The 13,464-nt window shown below is 37.2% G+C and overlaps 1 protein-coding gene across 2 annotated transcripts in view; it reads right to left on the bottom strand.

Annotated features, from left to right (window-relative positions):
• mylka (myosin, light chain kinase a) overlaps positions 1-3,937 on the bottom strand; it is a 74,073-nt gene extending 70,136 nt beyond the window's left edge. Inside the window, exon 1 of one of the 2 annotated variants that reach the window (XM_052606905.1) lies at positions 3,755-3,937. The gene's annotated coding sequence lies outside the window, so the exon portion shown is untranslated. The remainder of the gene's footprint in view (positions 1-3,754) is intronic. The other variant, XM_052606904.1, reaches the window with a different exon arrangement.
• Positions 3,938-13,464: the final 9,527 nt, after the last annotated feature.

Here is a 13,464-nt window from a genome sequence, read left to right as displayed (position 1 = left end):
AGACCTTCATGGAACAAAGGATCTGAAAGCAGCGGAGTGCACCTTCGTCTCCCTAAACTCCTCGATCACCGTCTCAACTGAAATACTGAAAAGTTCAAAAGGCAAAACCTGAGCATCGAGTAGAAAGCCTTTTCTTTCTTCCCCATGTCTGCCAGGTTCATCCACAGATGTCTCTCCTCTACCATCATGGCCACCATAGTCCTGCCCATAGCATCTCGGCTACCTGATCAGGAAAAAGGCCCTCGCCTCTATTCAGGTCTCTTAGCAGATCAGTCTGACATGCTTGAAGCACCACCATCGTGTAATAATAAACACAGCCTGACCTGCTGCTGCGTATGCCTTGCCATTTAAGCAAGATGTATTTCTTTAAGGGGCTTAGATGGCAGGGAGGGTGATTAAAAGAGGATGTCTCTCCCACAGAAAGAAATCTCTTTCTAGAGGAGGCATCTTCTCATAGCAGTTTTCGCGCATTGCCTCGATGTTGGCACAACTCTTATGCCAAAACCAAAGGATGCGAGAAGAAAACAACCTCTTTCATTTCTTTTCGATCTCTTATGGAGATCATTCAGAAATGGAAGGCTCACCTGAGCTGGAGGGCTATGGTCAGAAAGATAACACTCATCAAGGTTTTTTTTTTTTTTTTTTTTGGCCTCACAGTGTCACCTTGTTAGCGCACTTTCATGGCAAGTCCAACTTTGCCATGGCGCGATCCATAACCTCAAACAGCTCTACATACACAGGGCAGGAGAATTGTGGGAGGCTCAGCCTCAGCTTCTTCACCATCCTCAAATATCTCCTGCTTTTCCTGGGTAAAAACCCAGCAGAGCACTAACCTCAGTATCAGAAAGTGTTAAAGATATAACATCATCCTCCTGGAGTTCTCTCATCCACCATTACGAGCGTGAAAGGGAAAGTCCCTCTTTAAACCATTCATAAAGCTCATTCTCCTCCGTGCCTCAGGAGCGGCGGGTCCTGAACCGCGGGAAGCAGATGGCTTCCTTTTTTCCTATTTTCCCTCCGAAAGAGAGACGAACAAGAACAGAGCTTTTTCATAAAAAAAAATGCTCACAATGCATGCAGATTGCTTGATCAAAGACAATGCATGCATGATTTTTAGTCAAACAAATGATGCAAAGATTGTGTGTGTCATCGGGTGTCAAATAACGCCGACACGGATGCACACATTGTCTAAAGGCTTGCTAGTAGTCGCCATGTTAGACAGAGAAAGATCACTCTTACCAGTACTTTCAGATGCACACTTCAAACAGAACAGTCAGTGAAGACGAAGAAGAGAATTTCGTGTTCTCCCGGTGCCTGTTTTAATCGCTCCGGTAGTGATGTCAGAGGCGGTCACCGGCCAACAAGTTTTTGTTTTTTCAATGTATGCTTCAGACACAGGTCACAATAAGGTGTTCCCCATAGCGACCCCTTTAGGACAGAGTTTGAAGTTTCCTTTAAAGGGAACATATGTCAAGAAAATAATCTAACGTGAAATCAAGTCCAAATCAGTCCTCTGCATGAAAAAGTGCATAAAATCTTGAATCAGTATGTTGTCGTTTATCTGTGACAAGTGAGAATTTACGTGTCAGTTCTGATCATCAAATGAAACTGGAAAGATCATATTTTATAGCATACATGACTAAATGGACAATGTACACGTGAAAGGGAATGTTTCAACGAATGAATGGATCCTTCGTCTTTCATTGGTTATTCCATCTCCCGAATTTTCTGGTGTCCACCAGTTTTGGCCATCAAACAGATGACATCATATTTGTCTCTTGGATACTTTAGTATAAAGAGGAGGTTCATGGGTGACTTGATGACAGCCAGGTCTTCAGGTAAATTGGCAGCAAAACAAGGCCAAATCATCACCCCTCCATTCAGCACAGTGTTTGACAGTAGGCTTGAAGTGTTTGTGGAGAAACATTCTGAATACAATGACTACTTCTGTCTGTTCTCATGACATTGTTCTACAAATACTGTGGCTTTTTCAAATGTAACTTTAAAAATGCACACCAGAGCTGCCAGGGAACAGGATTTATCCTAAACATCCATCTCATCCATACAGTCTTTTCTGGATTGTTATTGTATATCTTACTCTCACATGATTATTCATTCATTATATATATTATAAAATATTTAAAAATGTCTGCCATATTTGATCAAGTTCATCCCCAATAAATATATATATATATACTATATATGTATCATACACACACCAAGGTGCATTTTTTCAAAAGACAAGCTTCTGACAAGAATTTTCTGTTTTCCTCAGTGTTCTCTGTTTGTAAATCATCCTGTAGAATGTAGAAACTCAAGAATGATTGGTTTCAAATTGTTCGGAAATTGCCTTATAATTCTCCTCAGAGTGATGACAACAACAACTGCCTTCCTTGTTGATGTATCTGAATTTGTGTTGTTCTGATTCACAACAGGGAAACTAGGGAGCAGAATGAGGCACAGTCATGGTTTCAGCATTTTGGCCTCCTTTTGCTTTTGTGTATTATCCCACAAAATAAGAGTTGTATAATTATAGAAGCTGGTGAAGACCAGATGCTTATGATGTAATAATAATAATAATAATAATAATAATAATAATAATAATAATAATAATAATAATAATGTATGATATACTTCAACAAATAGTCTAAAATGAGGGTTTGGCCTGTATGGTGTGTGGTTCTGCCTCTGGTAAAACAATGTAATCAAGCTTCAAAAATGTTCTGTCCTGTCAGAAAACAGAAACACTGGTGGTGAGGTGTCTTGTTAAATGTAACTTCAGCCAGCTGCACAGACACTTTGTATAGAATTGTCTACACACAACAAGAGGAAACATTTGTGTTCATTGACTCACTCACAGGATTCTGAACAAACACAGATAAGACATGAAAAGAGTCTGTCAATGTCCTCCAATCACACCAGCTCTGAAACACAACATAACCACCTAACCTGCATATGACCATTTAAAGCACTGAATCTAACACATCTGGAGGGTGGAGAGAGAGAGGGGGGGTGGCTGTTAAAGAACTGATCATACCAGTCATAGTTCAGAAAAAAAGACAACAGGAAGGGGCTTTATAGAAAGTAACGCCCTCTGATACACCTCACCCTTCATACATAATAAACTTAATAAAGGGCAAACGTCTATTCATTAACCTAACGAAACTGAGGCTTCATTCATCTTCACAGGCATTGTTGCACATCATGAATTTAACCACAGCATTAGGATCAAAGACATTCAACCAGAATAAACGTCATATTTATGTTGATTAGGAGTAATTATACAGAATGTGGAATAACTGGAAATATACCCACATTACACACCTCTTACAGTATACTGTATGTAAGGATATCGTCATATTTCATGCGTTAATCACAATAAACATTATTTGCAATGTCCTCAAAATGTGACTCACTTAAAAATGAATTAGGTAACAAATAACAAAGCAAATGTCTATGCTGCAGGAGCGTTTCTCTTAAATACATTTTCTAATGATTTTTAATCAGATTGTGTTTTTGGTGATTTATAGTGGATAAAATCAGTTCACACAGGTGTCCTAGACGGGAAAAAAGTATATACAGTGGTCTACAGTATAACAATGCATTTGCATTTGACCTTGCACAGAATGTGCAAAAAGTGGATTTGATGTACCATTTGAACTAATATATGAGTGTGAGATCAACATTTCTCACAGGTAAACTCAAACTATTTAAACGTCATCTTAAGCTGCATAAAGAGTCAGAGCAAACTCACCCAGACTGTCGTGTTGGACTCTGAAGAGATTAGTGTCCGTCTGCTGCACGTCTGTCATTCACAGGAGTTCAGCGGGACACAGCAGAGAGCGCGTCCAGACTCGCTGTCCTGACTCTGATTTGCTCTCAACGTGTTCTCCCTGTCGGCACCGAACTTGCTGGCATGGATCCTAACATCACAGGCTGAGAGTTCCTCATTGGTCGCAGGGTTATAGGAGTTGAAGGGGGAGGACTGAACACTGCTCAGACTAAAAATTAGATGTGTGCCTCACTGCTTTTCTGTTTTCATTTGAAGCCAGAGGAATGTGAATATAGGACAAGTTTTCATTGTTTAATGTAATAGTTTTACCTAAGGCTTCTTTTGGATACATGTACATAGAATTAATGTTTGTAGAAAGTATGTATTTAATACTGTCTAAAACACTATAAATGTACAGTAAAACTTTGTAAAGTAAGTAAAAAGTATTTTTTTTTAAAGAAGCATAGATACATTCAATTGATCAAAAACATTTAAATAAATTTTGTATATTCATATATATATATATATATATATATATATATATATATATATATATATATATGAATATACAAAATTCATATATATATATATGAATACATTCAGAATTATAAAATTATAAAATAAAATAAAAATCATATAATCTGTCAGCAGTATGTCAACACATGTTAAGACTAAAAGTGAAAGCAAGGCTGATGGACACGTGACCAAATGTACCAGGGTACTGCACATATCCCAGTGCAAGTAGAAACAGCTCATAAAAACTTGGCAGGTATTTAACAGCCCCCTATACAAACCAGCCGCCCACTACACAAACCCAACATCTGGCTCTGCACAATGACACTGATTGGCTACTAGACTTTGAGCAAAGCATAAACCAAGTCCTGCTGCCTTGGGCTAAATAATGAGAGACTTTGAAAGAAATGTGACTGTGAGAAATATATGTTCTTGGATCTGATGTATAGCAGGAGAGAAAGCAGCAGGCTATAGATCGCCAGGAACATGTGGAATGGCCATCTTATGTATGTCTCTGTGTTTTGGGTTTAGTGTATGGATTTTGACTTAAATTCTGAATACAGAAAACACCTGCTGAGGTCTCCAGAATGAGGGATCTTTAGCACCACCAATGACATGGTCCTTCTTGTCAACATTTGACTAAAAACAGGGCGGAAATTACTAGCGCCAAAAAAACAGAAGTGACTGTGTGTCATGAAAAACAAGAATCTTAATGATGTCTTCAATATATCAATTTATAAATTGATAATACAGATCTGTGTTGGTGTTGGAGTGGTCAGCCATTGATAATGAATAGGTGACAGTTAAAGTGATAGTTCATCCAAAAATAATAAAGATTACATCCACAAGCACAGAGTGGAGACATTCACAAACAAAACTGATGACGACCAGCTATTCGTGAAAATCTTTACTGAGGAAACTATTGCGCCACCTGGGGGATTTAAAGAAATATTGGCATAATAAAAATAGAAATTGTAAAAAAAAAAAAAAAAAAAAAAAGACTCAAAAAAGTGATTTTACCAAATCTATTATCTGTATAAAGCTTGTAGTTTATATTATTTGGGTGTTTATTGTAAACATATTGTAAACACAGCGTGTGGAGGGTCTTATCTGCAAATGTGTTCCAGTAAGAAGAGTTTCCTGATGCATCAGCTGCACTTCCAGGGACACAAATCGCCCACAGGAAACATAAAGTAAACACTCTCTGGGAACACTGCCCTAAACCCTAGACAAAACATCTGCCTGAAAGAGAGAGAGAGATAGAGAGAGATGGACTGAGAAAGGACTATACAGCATTTCAATACAATTTAGGGGCAGTTCACTTAAAGGTGTCATGTGATGTTTTTTTAAAGATCATTATTTTTGTGTATTTGGTAGAATATGTTGACATGCTTTAATGTTCCAAAAACACATTCTTTTTCAAATACTGTACATTATTGTAGGTCCTCTATGCCCCGCCTCTCTCAAACGTGTCGCTTTACTACAAAGTTCCTCCTTCCAACAATTGCAGTCTGCTCCGATTGGCCAAGTGACCCAGTGCACTGTGATTGGCCGAACACCAAATGACTCCACTGTGTGACCCCCCCCTCTCTCTCTCTCTCTCTCTCTCTCTCTCTCTCTCTCACACACACACACTCTCTCTCTCACACACACACACACGCACACTCACACACACACACAGACACAAGCGATGTGTAAAACTCCGTATTTGAACATTCAATAGCAAATACTTAAACCAATAACAAAACATACTTAAAGTAGCTGATTCAGAAGCGCCAGGTTGTCATGGCAAAGTCAGATTTACCTCCTCTTCTAGGTTCATCCATAAAATGCATTGCTCTTCTGTTGTAAGTAATCTTAAAAATACCCAAATGCATCTACTTTTGGAGGGCCAAAAAAGTCCTTTGCTTTTACCTAGATACACACTGCATATCCCTGACATGGCTGCTTCAACACTAACTGCGGTTACTGAAACAACGCCTTCTTTCTTTGCGTGAACATTTGGGTAGCATTACGCAAATATTTGCACGTAGTGACGTAGACATGTGGGGGCGTGTTTGAATGAGCCGTGGCAGAGTCTTAACTTTGATAAAGAATATCTATTTGGATTACAGACTTTAGTATTTGCAACTCTACACAGCTTCTTCATGCACAAAGAGCTTGTGACACTCCAAAAAGAAAGAAAAATCGCATCATATGACCCCTGTAAAAAAAAATTAGTAAATAATGACAGAAATGTACGGTTATGGCTTTAGTAAATGACCATGCTCAATTATTTAAAGATCCCTGTGGTGAAAAATGTTTTTTTTTTTTTTTTTTTTTTCAATTGTTTACACATCTGTCTGGTCTTTTCAATATGCTTAATGTAACAAGGAGTCAGAGGCGTTCGGATCCATGTGCAGAATTGTATTAAGAGAATGGTCATACAGGGAGAAATCAGGAATGGCGTCAGGTGTGTTAGGGATATCCAGAATCATTAACGATTACAAGCAGAGATTGGGGCAGGCAGCCCCAATCAGAGTCGGTTACACAATCCAACATCAGACACGGGAAAAACAAACACAAGGGAAAACGCACGGAAATGCTAGACAGGCTAAATAAGACTTCACAGCGAGTGAGGGTGATTGTGCTGCTTTTATGTGTGTGTAAATGAGGTGCAGGTGTGGCAAGGAAATTGGCTGATGAAAGAGGTGCAGGTGTGGCAAGGTGATTGTGATGCCGTGACTCATGGGGAATGTAGTTTGGGTTTGGTGCAACAGTATGAGAGGTGTTAGTGTCCAAGTGACATCTGGTGGTTGATGGGTAGAATGTTCCTGAGTGGAGTGCCCTCTACTGAAGTTCATGTGCACTCCATCTAATGATCGTGACACTTAAAGACACAGTTGTTAAGCATCCACTTCTTAAAATTGGTGTATACCAAAGTCTCAAAAATGCCGTTTCCTACCGTCACAAACATGTTACCCAATCCTGCCAACTTGTGGGGTGGGGCTCTTCATATAATTATCTTCACTGGCAATTCTATTTACAATTCTATTATATTATATTTACAATGCATTTTTGTAGTGTTGAGCAGAGTAGTCAGACATCTGTTGATTTCTTGAATGGATTGGCCACTCAGAGATGTTTAAGTTTGTTACAATCCATTCACTCTTCAAAAAGCTGAAGTTTTGTTCAGTACTGATTTCCCCTTCAGGAAATCACACTGCGTTGAAATGTTTTGGGAATTCTTCTGCGAGACCACGCACTGAATCATGTGTGAAATCAGTCCAATGGAATGGTGAGATATCACAGGGTGTTGTAGTGACCAGGAAGTATAAAACACACGTGGTTGACACAGAGAAAGCTCCTGTCATTCATTAAGTGCTCTGTATGTGTTGGTCTTTTATGTAGTGTTCTGCAAGTATAGAACTTTTCTTATTTTTGCATAAAAATGGCAAAGGTTACTGACAAGCAACGTTTCAAGCTGTGTGTACCTCTCTGCCCGCTCTTCATTATGGGTGGGGATACACACAACTTGTGCATTGTTTGTTTAGGAGTGGAGCACAGCCAGTCAGCTCTCGAGAGAATGCGGATGCTCTACTCCCGATGGGCACTCCTTGAGGTGGGCACCCTCACTAGTGTTCCTCGTGGCTCAGGTCCTGATTCTGCTGAGGAATTCTTAGGTTTTGGTGGGTAAAGCACACATGGTGGCAGGTCAGGCTGGGGCTTGCTTGCACTCCATCATGGTGTTGCAGACTTACCAAGCCGACCTTCAGAAGACGGACTAAAGAGGAAACCTTGGATCTTGTCTCAGGGCCCGGTGTTAGGATTTGCTTTCATTGTGTCAACTTTTCCCCTGATTTCTCTGTTAGTGCTAGTTCTGTAGAGAATAGGCATGGACGGGGTCAGTCTTCTGCTAGTAGCCCCATTCTGGCCTGCCCCAGTATGGTCCTCAGACCTTATGTCTCTTCTCGATGGGTCTCTCCTGGAGATTCCGATCAGGAGGGACCTTCTCATGTGGGGTGTTTCATCCTTCATCCCCATCTGTAGATATGGAAGTTGTGGGCATGGCCCCTGAGGGGGCACAGCTCTTAGCATATGGCCTCTCAACTTAGGTTGTTGAGACCATACTCCAGTACAGAGCTCCCTCCACGAGGAAATCATATGCCATGAAGTGGTGCCTTTTCATTTCTTGTGTGGCAACCATCAGCTGGACCCATTTAACTGCTGAGTCGGTTCAGTGCTGGAGTTCCTGCAGGAACGGTTCTCTACAGGGTTATCCCCCTCCTCCTTGAAGGTATATGTGGTGGCCTTAACTGCTTACCACACCCCTCTTGGTGGCCAGTCATTGGGCAGAGATCCGCTAGTTACTAGTTTCCTCCTTGGTAACCTGAGGTTGAGGTCTCTGGCATGCTCTAGAGTCCCTCCATAGGATTTGGCCATGGTTCTCTGTATACCTCCTTTTTAACCTTTGGCTGAGATTTCAGACAGGTACCTTACAGTCAAGAGATTATTCTTGTTAGTCATCTCTTCTCTTCTCTTAAAAGAGTGGGTGACCTTCAGGCCCTTTCTGTGGCCTCTTCTTGCCTTGACTTTTCACCTGGCATGGCCAGAGTTTTCCTACACTCTAGGCCAGGGTATGTTCCCAAGGTGCCCTCCTTGTTTCCTTGGCCCATAGTACTGCAAGCCATCTGTCCTTTTCCCTTTCAGGACCTAGACTACGTCCACAGAGCTGCCCTGTGAAGGAAATCTGAGCAGTTATCTGTCTGCTATGGTCCTCCTAAGAAAGGTCTCCCTGAGACCAAGCAGACCATAAGCAGGTGGATAGTGGATGCAATTTCCATTGCTTAAGTCTTCTAATTTCCCCTATCTTTCGGGGAACTAGGGTTACATATGTAACTTAGTGATATCCTGAACACTCACAAATAAAAAAGTTGTAAACGTGAGAATGATTGATTGTGTGGTTTAAAGCTTCACTGATTATAACGTAACTTTGTGAGATGAAAATTTACTAAGATGAGTGACAGTTTAAGTGATTATAAAGAGAGTGCGTTTCAGAATTTTAATAAATTCACTCACTCTCTGATAACCATTTATCCATTATTGCCAGTTGACATTGTGTAGCATTTACTTCTTCAGTTAAATGAGTGAAAGTGGAGCAGATTCATCTAGTTTGAAGATACAATAATTATCTATTTTGATGTGTTGACTAAAGTTTTCTTGGTTTACATTAAAAAGTTTAATTTATTACTTTTAAAGTTAATATATTTAAAAATGACTAAATAGCACCTTTGATATTGCAAATTAATTATTACAATATTTAAATGCATGACATACAAGTTTTCAATAGAAATAACATTATATTTCATTTTATTATATGCTTGTCAGTACATTCACTTAAAAAAAAAGTACAAAAGCTGTCATTGGGGTGGTACCTTTTCAAAACAATAAAAGTAGGTATGCAAATGTGTGTATATATATATATATGCATTTGCATACCTACTTTTATTGTTTTAAAAAATATGGTTAAATTTTTAACTTATAAATTATAAATTATATATATATATTAAACACTCAAGTCCAGATAATTGAATTTAATACATAACTGAACTATAATACATTTTAATTTAATCAATGACTATGTCATTATATGTCTAAAGATTCCATTCCGTTTGCACAATGCACTCTTTAAAGTGTATTATTTACATTTTCAAAGTAGGCAAATGTTTACTTCTTTTTCAAGAGGATTCACTTTACACTAATCTTGAGTAATTTACTTTGAAACTATAATCTATCAAACTACTTATTATCTTATTACGTATTATCAAGCTTCTTGTGATATAGAGTAGTCTGGTTAAAATACAGTTAATCTCCTTATTTGAAAAAGCAAAATGCACTCATGAGAAATGCAAACGCTTACCCCAGAAGACCGATCTGATCTTAACAAAAGAAGAAAATACACACACTTTAACAAGGGAACTGAACAAGAGACAGGTGAAAATAATCAGAGACTAAGGAAACTGACTAGGGGACAAAGATTATTATTTTATTTTTTAATGATTTTGTTAATGGTTTTCAAATATATTAATCTATATTAGGTGAAAGCATTACAGCTGAAGATAGAGCTGATGTAAAAAAAAAAAAAAAAAAAAAAAAAAAAAGGAAAAAGAAATGCCGCCAAAGGCTTGATGTCCCTAGCGGGACTTCAGCACACTGGGAATTTCTTGTATCTTTAGGCTCCACAGTTCAGATGTAATTGTTTTCCTGTTGGCTCTCAGTGTGGTTAGTGGTTTGATTCTCATTTATCTACTTATCATTGCAGTTCCCACAGAGATTTCCAGCCTGAATCAGCAATGCTGTCTGGAAACTGCCATGGTAACTTGCTGATGTTAGATTTATACAGTACAGTAAAAAGCGCAAAATTCTGCCAATATTTACCATTGCTGATTCTGTTCCAAAAGTGTCTTTAAATAAATTTGTACACAGCTTTTTGCATATAACAAAAGTATGTAGTGACCATGTTTTTTTTAAATGCTTAATAACAAAGTTTACAATGAACTAAACTTGATTGAAGAGTACTTTGAAGTGGACTCTTTTGAAAAATTAGTATCTGTATAGTAAAAAAAAAAGAAACAATAAGTAAATAAATAGGTAAATAAATAAATAAATAAATATGTGTATATATATATATATATATATATATATATATATATATATATATATATATATATATATTTATATATATATATATATATATATATATGTATATATATATATATATATATATATATACGTATATATATATATATATATATATATATATATATATACTTTAATGTAATTTCGACTAAAATTTTATCCCATTTTTATATATCTAATCACACATTTGTAACAATTAATAGTACATTTTAGTACATTGAAAAAATGTATTAATTTTGAATAATATCATTGTAAATAATAATTTATTAAATTGTAATGTATTTTTAATTCATATTATATTATGTGCAAATAATTTTTTTTTATTATACTTTTTAATTGATACACTCAATACAATGTACATTCAACACATTTAAAGGTATTTCTCTATCACAAGGGGAGGCTGACCTCACGTATACAGAAATTGAACAAAACTAATATTTTGTTTTCTGTGTAACATGATTGACAGAAATAAACCTGACCACATATTTTATAATGAATATATTAAATATATATTAAAACATTTTTAATGATGAGAAACCACTGTTTCAAGAGTAGAATGAAAGAAAAATCGAGAGCAGATGTTTGTGATGCAACATTTCTTAATGCTCACTGTTCTCTGAGAATCATCCAGTAACACTAAACTCACCGGGGGAGCCATTTGGTACGTTCCATTCCTAAACACCTGACCATAAACATGTCATTGCTTCTGTTCAGCATGACTCATCTCTCACAGAGAACAGATGTGGGTCAGCACTGTTCTTAAAGTGTAAAAACTGTGCTGAAGAAAACCAAAGCATAAAGAAAGTCACTTGATGTGCACTAGAGTGATCAGTTCGCTTCCTTAACTTTCTCAGAAGTCCATCTGCTTGGAAGAATTACTTTTATCTTAAAAAATATAATGTAAATCAGCCACACACTTTATATTAACATTGTGGTCTTATGTCAGTGATTTCACAATAAACAATAAACAATAAGTGTGTGACGGTGTTGTGTGATTCTGACATTTGAATAAACCATCTGCTGAATGTTTGAGTAACAGGGGCCTGTAGGGTGGCTGAAGGAAGCTGGCATTGTATATATATATACATTTTAGAAAAAAAGAATATCAAGGATGATTTACAACTAAAATGTATTTATTTCAAGTACGCTTGATGACTTAAATGTGACATTTTTATTTTATTTTTACACGGTTTACTAACAACTTTAATTACAATAAGTGTTTATATATTTAAAAAAATCTGATTACATAATCATCATAGGCAACATAAATGAAGATAGAAATTATGAAATTAAATCAACAAAGGGCTATTAATTAATTGTATCACTAATTGCCATAATATATGGTAGTAGTTAGCATCATATAATATATGTATAGCTTTATACATTTATAAGCTAAAATGTCTCCTGAAACATTAACAAATAAGGTGAACGTTGTCTCTGAACCACCAAAAGAATTGATTTTAACTACTGTGATATTTAGTGTCTTTCAGCAGGGGGCAGTAAATACAAATTTTTTTATTCTCTGGGTTCTTTTCTTTTTCTTTCTTATATTTTGAGACCCCACAACCTCTATTTATTCGTTTGCTTGATCGTATCTCAGAAGCAAACTACTTTCATCCCTAAATAATCAAAATAACAAAGTGTATTTTAAAATGTAGCTATTATATCAAATGTATTTTTTTAAAAAATATATTCTACAACCAGTGTAAAAGCAAAGCAGAGCACAAATCCAATAAAATCCAATAAATATAATGTAATGTGCACAATGTAAGCTACTATTAGAAGTAATAACAACAACTGATGATGCAAGAGTCATTGTTTTTTATTTCTGTATCCTGATTTCTTCTTCTTTTTTTTATTCTGTAGGCTATTAATTTCTTATTTATTCATTTAGTGGCATAACAGCGCATACGAACGTGTGTGTACAACACACGTGCTTTCTGTTTATTATGAAAATATATGTTCTCAGCAGTAAGAATCATCAATAGCTCAAAGAGTCCAGAGTGAAAGGGGCGTGATATCTCACAGAGGGTGGGCGCACACACACACGCACACACACACGCGCGCACGCACACACACACACACACGCACACACACACACACAGACACATTTCCCTTCTGCTTTCTATTGTTGGAAAATAGCCTACAGTCCACAGCCGCAAACACAGTCTCTGGTGCTCCGGGAAGCCATCTAAATGAGCGTTCTTAGGTTTCTAAAGTAGCCTAACTCTCATTAACTTTTTTAAAGAAAATATTTATAAGAGAGTAAAAGAGTGTCCAACACGCGCGCGGACATTAAGCAGGATTCATGACATCACCAGCTTTCACTGTCAGGATCGCGCTCTTTCCCATCTGACACATGCAGCCGCGCGCTTTGTGTTGAGCTGCTCCGAGTCGTTTTCGCGAATCGGTTCTTTTGAGCAGTTAATTTAAATGAAGCGGTTTAAAAAAAGATTCATCGGTACTTTTAGGTCACACTCGTACCCGAGTGTCAAGTGAAA

This window comes from Carassius gibelio, chromosome A9, assembly GCF_023724105.1.
Source record: "Carassius gibelio isolate Cgi1373 ecotype wild population from Czech Republic chromosome A9, carGib1.2-hapl.c, whole genome shotgun sequence".
NCBI lineage: Eukaryota > Metazoa > Chordata > Actinopteri > Cypriniformes > Cyprinidae > Carassius > Carassius gibelio.
The sequence above is the reverse complement of the archived record's forward strand: the minus strand, read 5'-3'. Positions and strand labels throughout refer to the sequence as shown.